This window comes from Pinus tabuliformis, chromosome 5_1 (assembly GCF_031772625.1).
Source record: "Pinus tabuliformis cultivar Carrire ecotype Pingquan chromosome 5_1, CPIR1, whole genome shotgun sequence".
NCBI lineage: Eukaryota > Viridiplantae > Streptophyta > Pinopsida > Pinales > Pinaceae > Pinus > Pinus tabuliformis.
Window position 1 is genome coordinate 244,839,996 of NC_142305.1, and position 17,069 is coordinate 244,857,064.

The 17,069-nt window shown below is 40.9% G+C and overlaps 1 protein-coding gene and 1 pseudogene across 5 annotated transcripts in view; both read left to right on the top strand.

The window, feature by feature from the left end:
* LOC149164330 (putative ubiquitin conjugation factor E4) overlaps nucleotides 1–9,924 on the top strand; it is a 56,356-nt pseudogene extending 46,432 nt beyond the window's left edge.
* Nucleotides 1–17,069, top strand: part of LOC149164329 (transcription factor TGA2.2-like) — a 171,793-nt gene that overhangs the window by 123,652 nt on the left and 31,072 nt on the right. The window lies entirely within an intron of this gene.

The following is a 17,069-nucleotide window of genomic DNA, read 5'->3' on the forward strand; positions in this document are numbered from 1 at the left end:
AGTCAAACTTGCAGTGCATCTGGGTGTGAGCGCAATTGGTCTGTCTTTGAGAGGATTCACACAAAGAAGAGAAACCGTTTGGATAAAAAACGGTTGAATGATCTAGTTTTTGTCCAATACAACCTTCGGCTCAGACGAAACCAATTGCTGAACAAAAGACCTGATTCAGATCCCATTGTGTTGGAAGACATTGATCCAACATCAGATTGGGTAGTGGAGAGTCGTCCACCAGAGTTTGATCCTGATGAGGATCTTGATGAACTTGAACATGTTGTTCAACTTCAACCTGTTCAGTTGAATGCAGATCCCAATCCACCAGCCTCAGTCTCACAACCAGCAAGGACTCCAGTTGTAGGTGCTTCCTCTGCTCAGCCACGACAGAAGCGCAGCCGCATATCTACTCTATCTCAGCTTGCATCTGCTGCACAGCCTGCTAGTGGTACTGGTACCACTTCTACAGTTGCATTTGGAGACGATGATGATGATGAGGAGCCATGGGGCCCCTTGTCTGACTCTGATGATGATGATCCAGAGATTGGTCGAGATGATCTTGGCTCCTCTGGCAGTAGCTACTAGCCAGTAGAACTAGTATTGCAGTCTGGTCACCATCACAATTTACTTTTGTTGTAGAGGCCATTTCTAGCCTCCTTGGTTATTTGTATTTTGTTTTGAGTCTTTGATCATGTATGACAGTTGACTATGTATTGCCATTGGGTACCATTTTGATATAGTGGATTGGTTCATGAGCCTACTTTGATCATATGTTGTCTTCCATCTATATTATAATGCTGTGTGTTTGGAAACATGAATAAAAATCAATAAAATTATGTTTAAAATATTTAAAATTATGTTTTTTAATAAAAAAAATAAATATTTAATGTATTTTTTACAACGACCGAGTCATTGAAATCGAGCCGGCCGAGTCATTACCGTTTCGGAGTCGGAGTCAGAGTCGATCCTCGGCCGAGTTGGAGTTGGAGTCGGAGTCTTAAAACATTGTTTCTGATTACATTACGAATGATGATGATAATATGTTAAATGTTATAATATGATTATGCTAAATAGTCATCAAGTTATGTGAAAAGGCATGTCTAAAAGACATGCCCAATTGTGAAGGGACACCTGCCTAGTATATATGCGGGTCCTCATTGTAACATTCTACATCACTATATATTTTTACATATAATAAATTATTATTACAAAATACCTCTTATGTATTTTTACATTAAAGCCAACAAGCTATAAGATTGGTTGCTTCAGTGATATCAGAGCCATGCAAGACTTTGAAAGTTATTCGCCTCACAATATAACCATGCGAGTCTTTGAACATTGTTTGCCACACAATATGCCATTACGTTTACGTCTTGAATTCATTGAGCAATTTAGTAAAATTCAAGAAAAACTCCAACAATGGGAAAAATCATATGCAGAAGTTAAAGCATGTCTAAAGGAAATCAATAATAAGAAAGATGATTGTGACAATGAAGAAAAGAAACAAGGTGAAGCAGGAAAAAAAGATTTTGATCAGAATGATGATAATGAACATGAAGATGTGAAGATCACTGATTCTGATGCTAAAAGGGAAGTGAAAATGGTTTATTCTGATTATGGTGATGAAGAGGAAAATGAAATGAATGAAGAGATAAGAAGTGGAGGAAATGAATTTGAGGATGTAAATGCAGTTGTTGATGATGAAGATGCAAAGATTACTCGTTATGATGATGAAAATGAAGTGGAAATGGCTACTTTTGATAATGGAGAGAATGAGATGAATTCACACAGTAAAAGTGGAAGAAACAATGCCATTTATGGTGAAGGGGATGATATTACACTACGTCATATATTTCATGTAAAGTTGGGAACTGGAAGAAACCAAGTTCCCCAATGGTATATTTGGAACAGAGAGCAGCTGAATTACTGAGTGAAGGTAGACCCTTAATTTTGTACATGGACATAATGGAGAGAGTTTTGATAGACAGGTTATCCACTCCTGGCCTTGAGCCCTCTTTCCAGTATCTAGTCCAATGCTATAGAAGAGCACAAGAAGAGTTGTAGTGACTGCCTTCAATGAAGGATAAAGCATTAATCTTGAAAATGGAAGAAATTGTAAACCATGCAAGACAGTTGTCTCTTTCATACAGTGGAATTGTTTTGGGAAACCCAGATATGTTTCCTCAACCTGCAGAGCAGAAGTCACCTCTCTTGGATCTGTTCCTTTTTGAAGCCTCCATAGATTTTGCTACATTTGGTGGGAGCAGTGTTCCCATAATTACAACCCCTCCTGGGTTTCTAGATGACTTTTTTGAGGGATTTTGTAGAAGATAGTTTGGATCCTATATTAAATCAACTTTTTGAAGATTTGAAACTAACCACGAGGGATATGGCTTCACCCCTTCAAGACTTTCAGAAGCCCTTGAGAGCCCTATAAACACTGATTGATATTCCTGTTTGTGCAAAATATCTGGACAATCATCCATCTTGGATATGCAAAGGCAATGTTATGGACGGTCGACTCATTGAAGTTGAAAGTATACTGGGGCCTTTTTTCCATGTCAGTGCTTTATGTTGAAATTTAGTACCGGAGGACAGGTGGTTCCCTTAGGCTTTGATCTTTGGCCTAGGGAAAAGTGTCCAAAAGAATTTAATTTTTCTCCTAAAGTGACTTTATAATTTTATAAAGTTAAATCTAATTTAAAAGTGACTTTAAGTGATAAAGTTATTAAGTCTAATTTTAAAGTGACTTTTATAAAGTCAATGAAAAATTAGAAAGGAAAAGTGACTTTGGAAATAAATGACTAAGTGGGTCTTTATTAAAGTGGGGTGAATTAAAAAATAGAAAGTGAGATTTAAATGAGCATTTAATCTCAACCATTGATCTAAATCTATTTCAGCCATTGGATTTAGAGATCACCCAAAAGTCACTTGGAGTTATATTAAAGGAGGAAAAGGAGGAAAAGGTCATTCATTCTTTCATGAGCAGATTGGGAGAAGGAGAGCAAGAGAGCAAGAGAGATTTCTGAGCAGGAAGGAGAAGGAGACAACAGCTTGGCACACATTCCAAGGCAGCAGTTGAGCAGATTTGTACAGCTGATTCAGCACATAGTGAAAGGCAGATTTTTGCACAAAAATCGAGGAGCAGTTTGCTGATTTTTCTGCACACAAAACGGAGGTCGTACAGCATTTATTGCTGTCCTGTTTGCTGTAATTTCCAGATTGCTGTGAGGCACGGGAAAGGAGATAAGTTGTAAATTTGCTTGCTGATTTTTTGCTGAATAATTCTCACTGTAAAAAGACAATTTTCAGAAATAAAGAAGAGCTCTCAAACTAGTTTTCCCCAAGAATTGTAGGGGGTTTTTCCAGGGTCAAGTTGACCAAAAATATCAGTGTTTTAATGTGTTTTAATGGCTGTTTTTAATTGCTGATTTTTAATTCTGCAATTTCCAGCATTCTGAAAAATTTCCAGAATTTGTGTTTTCAACAATATTTATTTTTTTCAGTCTGTTAAATGTATGGTTATGGGAATGGGCATTTAACTACATGGGAGAAATAAGGAGAAACTGAAAACCGGGGTGGGAAAACAGAAATTTTTACATGGTATCAGAGCTTGAGTGCTGAAGGGCAGTTTGGGACAGCAAAAAGGAAAAATTACAGTTGCTGATTTTTCACTCAGAAAATTCCAGCAAGCTGATTTTTTCATAAACAGCAGTTTTATCTTTACTACAGCAGTGCTATTTTTCAGTTTTAGGACAGCAGGATGTCATTGGGATTGAGGGTGGAGGATAGGCTGGATGGGCATATAAATTACAGCGTTTGGAAGGAGAGAATGCAGAGTATCTTTGAGGAGGCAGAAGTCTGGGATATCATGGTGCATACCGCACAGAACCCTGTTGTTGTGCCTACTGATGTTACTCAGTTGGCTGAGTATAAAAAGAAGAACAATAAGGGTAAGAGGCTGATTCTAGACGGAATCAAAGACCATTGCATTCCTCATGTGAGAGGAAAGAGCAATGCCTATGAGATGTGGACAGCATTGTCCAATCTCTACCAGAGTACCAATGAGAACCGGAAGATGGTCCTGAAGGAAAAGCTGAAGAACATTAAGATGGGTAATGATAGTGCAGCTGGATATCTCACAAAGATTACCAATGTGAGAGATGAGTTGGCAGCGATTGGAGAGGCCATTCCATCCACTGAGTTGGTGCGTATTGCAGTGAATGGCCTCCCCCGTTCATGGTTGAACTTTGCTGATGGGGTTTGTGCACGTGAGACCCTTCCCACATGGGAGAGGTTTTGGGATGATTGTATTCAGACAGAGATCAGGAAAGGACAGCTTGGGGCAGCCAAGCCAGTTGAGCAGGATGAGGACGTAGCACTGGTGGCAGGAGGCAAGAAAGGCAAAGGGAAGAAGCAGGCTTCCACAAGCAGTGGTGAGGGCAAAGGCAAAGGTAAAGGTAAACAGGGGAACACACAGAAGGACTATTCCAAGGTGAAGTGTTGGAATTGTCAAAAGATGGGACACTATGCAGTTGTGTGTCCGGAGAAGAAGAAGAAGAAGGGGAAGAACCAGGACGTGGCAGCTTCAGCAGAGATTGAGGACTTTGCTGGTCGTTTTGACCGAGAGTTTGCGTTCACTACGTGTGAGTCCTCTAGTGCAGGATCACCTGCTACACAGGTTCAGAGGGAGCATGCTTTTCCCTCGATTAGCGGAGCATCTACAGGTATTTGGTATGTGGACAGTGGGGCTTCACGTCACATGACAGGAGTCCGTGAGTACTTCTCAGAGCTTTCAGAGAGTGGCACTGATATTGAGGTAGTACTCGGTGATGATAGAGTTGTTAGAGCAGTCGGGGTGGGGACAGTGACATTTCAGAGGGAGTCCAAACCTCCCTTGAAGGTGTCAGAGGTTCTTTATGTGCCAGGGATGAGGAAGAACCTCATATCCGTCTCAGCTTTGGAGGACAGAGGATATGACGTACTGTTCAGGGGAGGACAGGTGTTGATGTATCCCAGGGACACTCCAGCTGATTCAGCTAGAGTGATAGGTGTACGCCATGCAAAGGTGTACAAGTTTGCATTTCAGCCCCTTTTGGCATTGAGCAGTAGTACCGACAGCAGAGCTAGCAGTTCTGAGCTGTGTGAGATTTGGCACCGCAGGATGGGACATATGTATCATGGAGCCTTGAGGACATTGCGGGAGATCACTACAGGTGTGCCAGATTTCAGTACTGATCACTTTGATACTTGCAGAGGTTGTGCGATGGGCAAATTTGCCAAATCCCCTTTTCCCAGCAGTGACAGCAGAGCGACGGGGATACTTGATTTGATTCATTCCGATGTGAGCGGTCGGATGTCTCATGTTTCCTTGAGTGGGTATGAGTACTATGTTTTATTCATTGATGATCACTCCAGGAGGACCTGGATTTATTTCTTGAAGACCAAGAGTGAGGTCTTCAAGCGGTTTCAGGAGTTCAGAGCTCTTGTGGAGACACAGACAGGCCGAAAGATCAAGTCCTTGAGGTCGGACAATGGAGGAGAGTACACCCTTGGAGAGTTTGTTGACTATTGTGCGGAGGCAGGCATTAGGAGGGAGTTCACTGTTCCTTACAACCCCCAGCAGAACGGGGTTGCGGAGAGGAAGAACAGATCCATCATAGAGGTTGCCAAAGCTATGTTACATGATCAGGGGTTGCCATTGTTCTTGTGGGCAGAGGCCTGCAACACAACTGTTTACTTGCAGAACAGGAGTCCGCATCGTGCCTTGGGGCACATGACTCCGGAGGAGGCTTTCTCTGGGAAGAAGCCTGATCTTGGTCATCTTCATATCTTTGGATGCATCACATACTCCTATATACCCAAGGAGAAGAGGACCAAACTAGAGCCCACCGCAGAGAAGGGTATCTTTGTGGGCTACAGTGAGACCTCAAAGGCCTTTCGGATTTACATTCCTGCACAGAGGAGAGTTGTTGTCAGACGGGATGTGAAGTTCGAGGAGGACAGGGCCTTTAGGAGGTCACGGGAGTTAGAGTATCTGGATCAGCCAGACCCTCAGCAGCAGTTGAGTCAGTCGCAGGGATCCAGTGGGCAGGGATCAGGAGGATCCGGAGGTACATCTATGAGGATGTCAGGTCCGTCAGTGAGCAGTGGCTCATCGAGCCAGAGGGGTGGTGCTCCGGGCAGCATGCAGAGCAGTTCACAGAGCAGTTCACTAGGGAGTCCACTGATGGACAGTTCACACGGTACCTCAACTTCTACAGGTTCAGGTGCAGGCAGGAGGACAACAGACAGACAGTCAGGAGTTCAGGCTACTGATGATGATGAGGAGGAGGAGTTTCATTCTCCGGTGGAAGAAGTGCGCTCAGGGAAGAGGAAGCCCAAGTGGCTTCAGGACACCTTGAGAGATGCCACATCTGTTGCTGAGCCGAAGAGGCCGGTCAGAGAGAGTAGACCACCTGAGAGGTTTTGTAGTTATATGGCGATGGTTACCAGCATCCTTGACTCTGAGCCTTCTAGCTATGAGGAGGCAGCTAGCCAGCAGGTCTGGAGAGAGGCCATGCAGGAGGAGTATTCTTCTATCATGAAGAATGATGTTTGGGAGGTGGTGCCGAGGCCTGAGGGCAAATCCGTGGTTACTTCCAGATGGCTTTACAAGGCAAAGCATGCTGCAGATGGCAGCATTGAGAAATTCAAAGCGAGGTTTGTGGCTAGAGGGTTCTCCCAGGTAGAGGGAGTTGATTATGAGGAGACCTTCGCTCCCGTGGCTCGATATACTTCGATCCGCTCCATTATATCGATAGCAGCAGAGATGGGTTGGAAGATCCACCAGATGGATGTGAAGACCGCATTTCTCAATGGCTTCATACAGGAGGAGGTGTACATTGAGCAGCCACAGTGCTTTGAGGTGCATGGGAAGGAGTCCCATGTGTGCAGATTGAAGAAGGCCCTTTATGGCCTGAAGCAAGCTCCCAGAGCTTGGTACTCCAGGATAGATGCATACTTGCAGGGGATGGGTTTCACAAAGAGTGAGGCAGATCCGAACCTTTACTTTATTGTGATTGGTGAGGAGCCTCTCATTCTGGTGCTGTATGTGGATGACTTGATCATTACGGGTGCAGAGAGACTCATAGAGCACTGCAAGAGAGATCTTGCGGCGAAGTTTGAGATGAAAGACATCGGCTTGATGCATTACTTTTTGGGTTTGGAGGTGTGGCAGGAGGAGGGGCATTTCTTCCTGGGGCAGGGGAAGTATATTGTGGACATCCTTAGCAGATTCCACATGGAGGATTGTAGACCCATGTCGACACCGATGATCACCAACTGGAAGAAGCTTCATGCTTCGGATTCCGAGTTGGTGGATCCCACATTGTACAGGCAGCTGATTGGTTCCTTGATGTATTTGGTCAACACTAGACCAGATATCTGTTTTGCAGTCAACACGATGAGTCAGTTTATGTGTGAGCCTAGGAAGGTTCACTGGGTGGCTGCAAAACACATTTTGCGGTACTTGCAGGGGACAGTGGATTATGGTATGGACTACAGGCAGGGAGATGGAGTGAGATGGCAGGATACACTGATTCTGATTGGGCAGGTTGTGCTTCTGATAGGAAGAGCACTTCAGGGTGTTGTTTTGGGTTGGGTTCAGCAGTAGTGTCATGGTTCAGCCGGAAGCAGCAGTCAGTAGCACTGAGTTCAGCGGAAACAGAGTATATGGCAGCCAGTCTAGCTAGTTGTGAGGCCATCTGGCTTCGCAAGATGTTGTTTGGCTTATTTGGTCAGCCGTTGAGACCTTCAGTGATTTACTGTGATAATCAGAGTTGCATTAAACTCACGGAGAATCCAGTATTTCATGACAGGTCAAAGCATATCAGGATTAGATATCATTTCATCAGAGACTATGTTCAGAAGGGAGCTGTGAAGCTTGAGTATATTTCCACTGATGAGCAGGTTGCAGATATCCTTACCAAAGCCTTACCACGGGGCAAGCATGTCTACTTCAGAGACAAGATGGGTGTGGTGAGGAACACCTTCCTCGGTAAGAGGGAGTGTTGAAATTTGGTACCGGAGGACAGGTGGTTCCCTTAGGCTTTGATCTTTGGCCTAGGGAAAAGTGTCCAAAAGAATTTAATTTTTCTCCTAAAGTGACTTTATAATTTTATAAAGTTAAATCTAATTTAAAAGTGACTTTAAGTGATAAAGTTATTAAGTCTAATTTTAAGGTGACTTTTATAAAGTCAATGAAAAATTAGAAAGGAAAAGTGACTTTGGAAATAAATGACTAAGTGGGTCTTTATTAAAGTGGGGTGAATTAAAAAATAGAAAGTGAGATTTAAATGAGCATTTAATCTCAACCATTGATCTAAATCTATTTCAGCCATTGGATTTAGAGATCACCCAAAAGTCACTTGGAGTTATATTAAAGGAGGAAAAGGAGGAAAAGGTCATTCATTCTTTCATGAGCAGATTGGGAGAAGGAGAGCAAGAGAGCAAGAGAGATTTCTGAGCAGGAAGGAGAAGGAGACAACAGCTTGGCACACATTCCAAGGCAGCAGTTGAGCAGATTTGTACAGCTGATTCAGCACATAGTGAAAGGCAGATTTTTGCACAAAAATCGAGGAGCAGTTTGCTGATTTTTCTGCACACAAAACGGAGGTCGTACAGCATTTATTGCTGTCCTGTTTGCTGTAATTTCCAGATTGCTGTGAGGCACGGGAAATGAGATAAGTTGTAAATTTGCTTGCTGATTTTTTGCTGAATAATTCTCACTGTAAAAAGACAATTTTCAGAAATAAAGAAGAGCTCTCAAACTGGTTTTCCCCAAGAATTGTAGGGGGTTTTTCCAGGGTCAAGTTGACCAAAAATATCAGTGTTTTAATGTGTTTTAATGGCTGTTTTTAATTGCTGATTTTTAATTCTGCAATTTCCAGCATTCTGAAAAATTTCCAGAATTTGTGTTTTCAGCAATATTTATTTTTTTCAGTCTGTTAAATGTATGGTTATGGGAATGGGCATTTAACTACATGGGAGAAATAAGGAGAAACTGAAAACCGGGGTGGGAAAACAGAAATTTTTACACTTTACTTGATGTGTTTACAAGAGAAGAACACAATGTTGGGCACCAATGCTTTTCTCAAGCAGAGATTCGCTGTTGGGCAGATTTGCAGTCGACATTCACTACGATAAAGACGCTTATGCATCAAGTTATATGAAGGCCTCCATAATGTTTTGTACCATCTCTTAAAGAATTCAAATAAGCATGAAAAGTTTCTTGACTACTTGGCGGAAGTCATTGATAAAAATGCAGCAAGGGTAGGAATCAATATAAATCTTCTTAAATGTGCCATTGCTAGCATGTTTGTGAATCTCAGTGCTGTTATGCTAAAGCCTTGTGAACCATTTCTAGAAGATTTAAAAAAAATGACCTTGTTTGATCCAAATTATATCCTGCACAGCTGTTGTCTTGATTTTCAGAGTTTGACAACACTTCATGCATCATCTGAAGAGAATGTAGCTTGGGTGGATAGAGGGAACTATTTACGTGCTGAAAGTTTCAGGCAATTTAAACGAGGACAAGAGGAACGACGTGTCTTGAGTTCCAACAGTAACCATGCTTCTGATTCTGTTATCTCTAATTCCACACATAATGAAAGACAAACCATATATTCTTTTGTTACTGAATGTTTTTTCATGACAGCGAGAATACCGAACTTAGGTCTTTTGAGAGCATTGTCTGATTACAAGAGCCTAATGCATTGTCTGAGCTATAAAATCGTGCATCAATGTATGCACACAGGTGGTTCCTCACTATTTCCTCCACCGTCAAAGCATCGTGGTCCCGACCAAATGGTGTGTTACAGTTGCATCGATACACCATGGACGTCTAATTGGATTGGTATACATATACTTGGTTCAAAGTATTGGGGCATATAATTGCATCGATATATGCAGATTACACCGGGTGGAGAATTTATATACAGCCGGTTCAATAATGAAACTGTAATTGATAATTTCCACTTTTGCTGTCGCTCAATAGTCTGCTGCCGACCGAACTCCATTTACAGTAAAGGATTCTCCACTCTGCTTTTTGCCAGCCGAATTCCATTTTTATGAGGAATCCTCAAGTCTTATCTCTGCAAAGCATATTACCCATTGTAGTGATGAACCACACACTAACCACTAAAAGGTAAAAGGGTAACAACTTATCCGTTATAATGAGAGAATGAACTATCAAGTTATCACTTACAGAGGAAATGGAGTCATGGTTGAAAAAGAGAAAGGTAGAAGAGAAGACACATAATAATATCCCCAGGGTCTTGGAACTATTCAACCGCGAAGCGCTGATAAGAGACAGTGCGAGAGGGAGCAAGAAAACATGAAGACAACCTTTCCGGCAATTGCTCGGCCGACGTGGCTATCTCGATTCTTCGTAACAACCCTAACCCTAGCCAAATGCAATTGCCCACCTTGAACTCATCGCCTCTTTTTCGGCGGTTTCTTTTCAACGTGTTTTACGGGAACAAAATATGGAGGCTGACGCTCTATCCAAGCGTGGCCTCACCCTTTGCCCTGGTTCTTGTTCTTTGAAAGTTTTTGCTTGGGGCATAGTCATGGAGTTAGTTTCTTTGAGTTTTAGCTCCTCTTTTCTGCTGCTAATAGACGGTCTCGATGTCGGTTCTTGGAGATCTTTGTTCCCCTTGGGTATGCACTATTCCCATATCTTTCATACAAGTTGGGATGTTTTTTTTTGGTTTTGACTCTTATTTACATCTGGATAGCAGATATTTTGGTTATTGTGATCTTCAGACAGAGAATGTTTATGTAATTGGAGCACAATAATATTTTGGCTATCTTGTTTCTTTTTTGCTAGAGACTTCCTCATGTTATTGTAAAACTTTGTCCATGGAATGAAAGTTTTGTTTTTTTTCATCTGAAAAAAATAAATGGGGGACTCGCTCCACATGCCAAGGGTAACGATGAGGAACAAGTAATGGAATGAGCATGGTCATCTCTTTGATTGATGCTATATTGTTTAGAGGAAATGCGTTATTCAAACTTTTTTATTTCATATATATATTTAATTTATAAAAATAAATAAATTTAAATTTAAATTATTATTATTATTATTATTTAATTAAAAAAAGATTAAAAAAAGGAGAATACCATTGACGAACTATACATACCAATGACGAATTACATATGTCGAGATAACAAGTGCAACATGAAGAAAAAGATCAGCAATAAGCTTGAGGACAAAGCAGGTTAGTAATAAGCTTTGAGGACAAAGCTTTTTGAAGAGGAAGGCAATGTTATGAATATAATTCATAACAAAATAAAATAAATATAAATAATGTAAATGATAAATAATCAAATAATGATTATGTTAAATAGTCATCAAGTTAAGTGAAAAGGCATGTCTAAAATACATGCCCAATCGTGGAGGGACACCTGTCTAGTATATATGCGGGTCGTCATTTTAACATTCTACATCACTTATACATTTTTATATATAATAAATTATTATTAGAAAATACCTCTTGTGTATTTTTACATTAAAACCAACAAGCTATAAGTTTTGTGGCTTCAATGATGACAATGTTTATGCTAAATTGATGATGATGATTTGTTTATGTTGAATTCATGATGATGATTATGTATTTTTATATATAGAATCTAGATTCTAAAAGATGAATGGCGATATGAAATTCTTATATATATATTCCGTTTCCTTGTCGTATCGTATTCGGAATTTTTGAAAATTTGCCGTATCCATTTCAAACCCCGTATCTGTTTCAGTGCAACTTAGTTTTTGGAAAGCATTCGACTCTATCCTTGAGAGGCTTTGTTCTAGAGGCTCAAAGATATTAGTATTTTAGAGACCTTATTGTCCGCCATCATGTGCCTATATGAGACAACCCTTCATGGGCTCTGCATGTTGGAAAATGCAACTAGCTTTGGTCTTCATTAATGTATTTGAATCATCATGAAACGTCCTTGTCAAAAGAATAAAGATATTTTTTATTATTATTGTATCAATGACTTATTAAAGCATGGGTTTCATGCTTGGGTCATCATTATATTAGTCAAAGTCCCCATTGTGGACTCCTAGGATTAATATTGAGTTTATAGAGTCATTGTACATTCAAAGAGACCCTTCTTGGGCTTTGGAATCATGTAAAAATGTTTACTATTGAGTCAAATATGTTTTATGTATCCTCCACACCAAGTTGGCCTAAGGACACTAATTCGACCTCATGTGAAGCCTATATATAGAAGCAAGTCGAATTCATTTGGAGCATCTCATTTCAAGCTAGTTCGATATCTCAAAAGAAGGTGGAGAAGTGTGAAGTGGGTCTAAGGAAGCAAAAGGAAGTGTGAGTTGGGTGGAGTATAAGGAGAAGAAGAAAATCAAACTTTTGGTGCCTCTCCCTCTCTGTTTCGTGCGCTACTTTGGGAGATTGAAGTCTTCCAAGTTCTGCTGCCTCCTGATGCCGAAAGTTGCTGCATAGTCGATGTAGCTAGGAAGGAAGTGTTGCTGGAAAGAGGTCAAAGAACTGGGAGGCTGACTTGGTGTGGAGGGAAGGTTTGGTCTTTGCCTAGGGTGAAGAGTCTCAAAAGAATGCTATTGAAAGGAAGAAAATTTTTGATTGGGATTTCCCCTCGAGGGGGGTTTTGCCCTGGCATAGTGCCTACATATTGTGTCCCTTGTTTTGTGATCTTCGTACACACATAATATGGTAATTGATTGATGCATGGTAAGATAATAAAGAAATAAAAGAAGCCAACACAACTCACAAGTAATTATCAAGTAAGGAGAATCAAACCCTAATTTATTTGTATTGATTTTCCAACATGGTTTCAGAGCTAAGGTCAAGAAAAGTCGAAGATCACTTTGTTGGCATGGATTCTCCCTCTTTGATGAACTACATAAATATGGGTATCAACACTACTGGAAGAATCTACTACTTATTCAACAAGTTCAAAAGTCAAGGATTCTTGGCTGCCCTTACAGGTTCTCTTAATGCTGACAATGCATGGATCATTAATAGTGGAGCATGAAGGCACATGACAGGAGAAAATAAACAACTTCATACACTATTGAAGGAACCATATTCTCATGCAGTGGAATTGGGTGACAACAAAAGCTATGCTGTTAGAGGCCTGGGATCAACATCGTTGAAGCTAGAAAATGGATCGAAGCCGCACCTCAACAACATTCTATATGTTCCAGGTTTGAAAAAGAATTTGCTTTCTATTTCTTGTTTAGAAGATAAAGGGGAAAGAGTTGCTTTTTTTAATGGAAAAGTATTGGTTTGGGGCAAAGACTCTAGCATTGATAAAGCGAGGGTTATTGGAGTTCGTGAAGGAAGCCTTATTAGAGTCATTACACCATCTCCTCAAGCTTTGGTTCATATGGAAATAAGTCCCATTGAGCTATGGCATATGAGGTATGGTCATCTACATTATTAGGTCATCCCTACTCTTAGTCAATTGCTTCTTGGTATTGTGAAGATCTCGAAACCCGAATTCTATTGCAGCAACTGGAAATAACTCTCCTAATTGTTAAATTAATTTTTAACAATTTATTTACTGTTTGCTACAGCAAATACTGAATCAATCACATTGCGGAAGAAATAAATTCACAAATACTGAATCAATTCACAAATAAATTGCGGAAGAAATAAACGCTGGAAGAAATACTAGCACACACACACACAAAATGATAGTTATTTTTGGACCAATGTCCCTGGAAAAACCCAACTTGGGAAAGCCGGTGCAACAACTGAGGGTTTTAATATTAAGCAATAGTGAAATAATCTGAGTACAACTGGATGCCGAAACTTGCAATTGTACAAAGAAGAACTGGCAAGAAAAATCTAGTGAGAAATTTCCTCACTCCACAGGCAAATCCAGACTCTGACCTCAGCTCAAATTGAGCTGTCCATACTGGCTCTGCGTAGCTACTGCGTCACTCTAACATAGCTACTGCGTCACCCTAGCGCAGCTACTGTGTCACCCTAACAGAGACACTTTTGCACTCCGCTCGAACCAGCTTCTCTTCAAGCTGTTTGGTATGTTGCTATCTGGGAAAATGTCTCCCTTGGCCTCTGGAACCTCTGCCCAACTTTTGGCATTGAAACTCGGCTCTCCCCAATAGATTCGAAATTGCCTCTAGAGGCTACATCGCTGCTCTGCGTCAACCTCACTATGGCTCACTTGCCTCTCTGCAAATGCACTCACTGGAACTGGAATCCTTCCTCCGGCCTCACTGCCCCCGCCCCTCTCTCATTACTTCGATCTCTGACTCATCTCCGACAACTGACTACTGCTAGTCAGGAAATTGATCTGCCAAGAAATCAAACTGCTCAAGTATATTCTCCAAGTGCCCATCGATTTCTTATAATCCTTTGTTGAGACTTTAACGAACAAGATTAGATCTTAATCGATGGCTAGGATTAACTCGAAGTCGATCCGTGTGAGTTTCTAGAACATCCATACCTTGACTTAATAAATTATGATTAATTAGTCATATTCCTTAAGTTTAGACGTAGGAAATATTTAAAACTTGAATAATAATCTAATTAAGTAATTTCTAGGCAGAATTTCCAGAAACGATTTCTAGGCTTTTGAGATCTCATGTATTCTAGCCTCTCCACAAAATTTCAAGGCTAGAATGTGAAAACTCCTACTCCAAGGAACCCCTACTGTAGAAAATCTGTATCTACTTCACCTACTTGGTTTTAATTACATTCATCAAGTTATTCTTCTGAATACTGAAGAAAATTACTTCTGCAACCTACACTACTTAAACTTGATTACATGAAACAGAAAACTGAGCAAAGAACAAGATACATAGGACACAGTTATTTTTGGACAAAATAGTCCCCGAAAAAACCCAGTGCGGGAAAACTAGTGCAACAACTGTGAGGGTTTATTATTATGCAGGAGAAAATTCTGAATACAAATCTAGGATGCTTCAACTAGCAATCCTTTACAGAGAAAATACCAGACAAAAGACCGGTGAAATAATCTCACCGTGTCATTGGAGAATTAGTGACTGATCCTTAGCTCTGGGAGGCTTCGCGTCACCTTTTGATGGCCTCTGCGTCAAACTGCGTCACCTGGGCAGCTTCTGTGTCACCCCTCCTGGGTATTACGCTATCTCTCTGCTCTGGATCTTTTGCTGGCTGAGGATTCGACTTTCCTGCCTCCAATCTCACACCCTGGCTTCTGGGACCTAAACTTCGAATTCCCTCTGCAGAAAACTGACTTCCCCTCACTGACTGCACTGCCTCTGCGTCAACACTCCGTAGGCCAGCGTCAGCCCTCCTTTGGACGTCTTCTGTCCTTTCTCTGCCTTGTATTCTTCAGAAAGTCCTCCTCTTGGAATCTCACTTCCCCTCTGCTGCAAGATCTTCCCAATCGATTTTCCTCCTGAGAACTTCTCACCTCAGAAAATCGATTTCCTCAATCTCTTAGTGCGTCTCTAAATGAACCCCTAGCCTCCTTCTTATACTTTTCCTATTGAGTCTCTAAACAACGACTAAGATCTGCCTTCTAGATCATTCTCACCCATGTTTTGATTAATACCCATTAATATTTTAATTTTCCTAAGTTTAGACTTAAGAACCCCATTAAAAATATTAATTATTTTAATAAAATACAATCCAGGTGGAATTTCATCAAACGGTTTATGGGTTCTTTAGAACTCATGTGCCTTAGCCTCTCCACCAATTTTCAAGGGTGGAGCACCTCCGATGCTACCAAAAACTAACGTAGAACACACCCGATGCTACAAAAAATAACACTTCCTCTTAGCTAGGAATGTTTTCTAGTGCTTTACTGCACATCCTGTGACAACACCCTGTCTATGCATCATCTCTTATCACACTGTTGATGTCTGGCCATACTGCCCACCAACCATTGCGCAACTTTGATATACACTGCATTTGTGCTGTTGCTGACACTGCCATACTGCTGCCAACACTGCATCTGCATTGCAATGTTCTCTCATCTGTTGCTTCTGCAACTGCAACATCTGCAATTGAAAAGCATCCTAAATACCGAATCAACTATGATTAGTATGATGCATCTGTCACTTGAGTCTCTGACTGTTGCTAGTATTTTCACTTCACTGAAGGAATGTGTGTTGCTACTGATGCTGCATTGTGCCAACTTTGCACTATGCTCCCCAACATCTGACTTCTACTAATCTCTGCAACTATCACTCTGGCATCGGACTACATCAACTGGCACTGATCCATCCTACAACTGAATACTGATGGCCCTCGTAGCAAGGTATTAATCCATGAGGTGGACTCCTCAAGGACCCTGCCCAATTCAGCACACTGGAGTCTCATACTCCTCGACCTCCTGGATCTGGTGCCCCACTATCTCCTTTCAAGCCTAGTCCCACTATGCTTCCATTATATTGACATAACTTTGATATAGTTAACTTATGCTTCTATATATGTATTTGGTTGTACTTGTTATTAAAGTTTTGCAGGTACACAATATTCAAGATAATGAAGATGTCTGTATGAGCATGATGAAGGAAGCTCTAAGGATAATGATGATCAAGATGCACTTGATACTGTAAGAAGTAGTTGATCTCTCTAAGTTGAGAGGGAGCATGGTTAGAAGAAAATAATACATCTACCCAATTGAGAGGGAGGGCATATTATGATAATCATGATGGATACCCTATAGAAGAAATCGAAGAATGAATAGAGGATGTCTTGGTGCTACTAAAGAAATGAATGAAGAAAAACTTCTGAATATTTGAATATAAATAAGTGGCACAAGATGATTAAGATCCTCGAAGGTTTGTGTTTACTTGTATAAGTATATTTGAAAGTTTATTGCTGATTGGGGTTTGTGGTTGAACAGGTAAATCTCTCCATAAAGAAGGATGAACACTTGGGAAGCATGCTTGGACAAATGGATATATCTAGTTTATTAGGGAGAAATGAAGCATCTAATGGTGGATGCTTGGGAGGACACCAGGCCTACCTATGTGTTGATGTCTAGATCCTGAAGAGGGAGGGTGGCGTTGGTCTTGGAGCTGTGACCTTGGA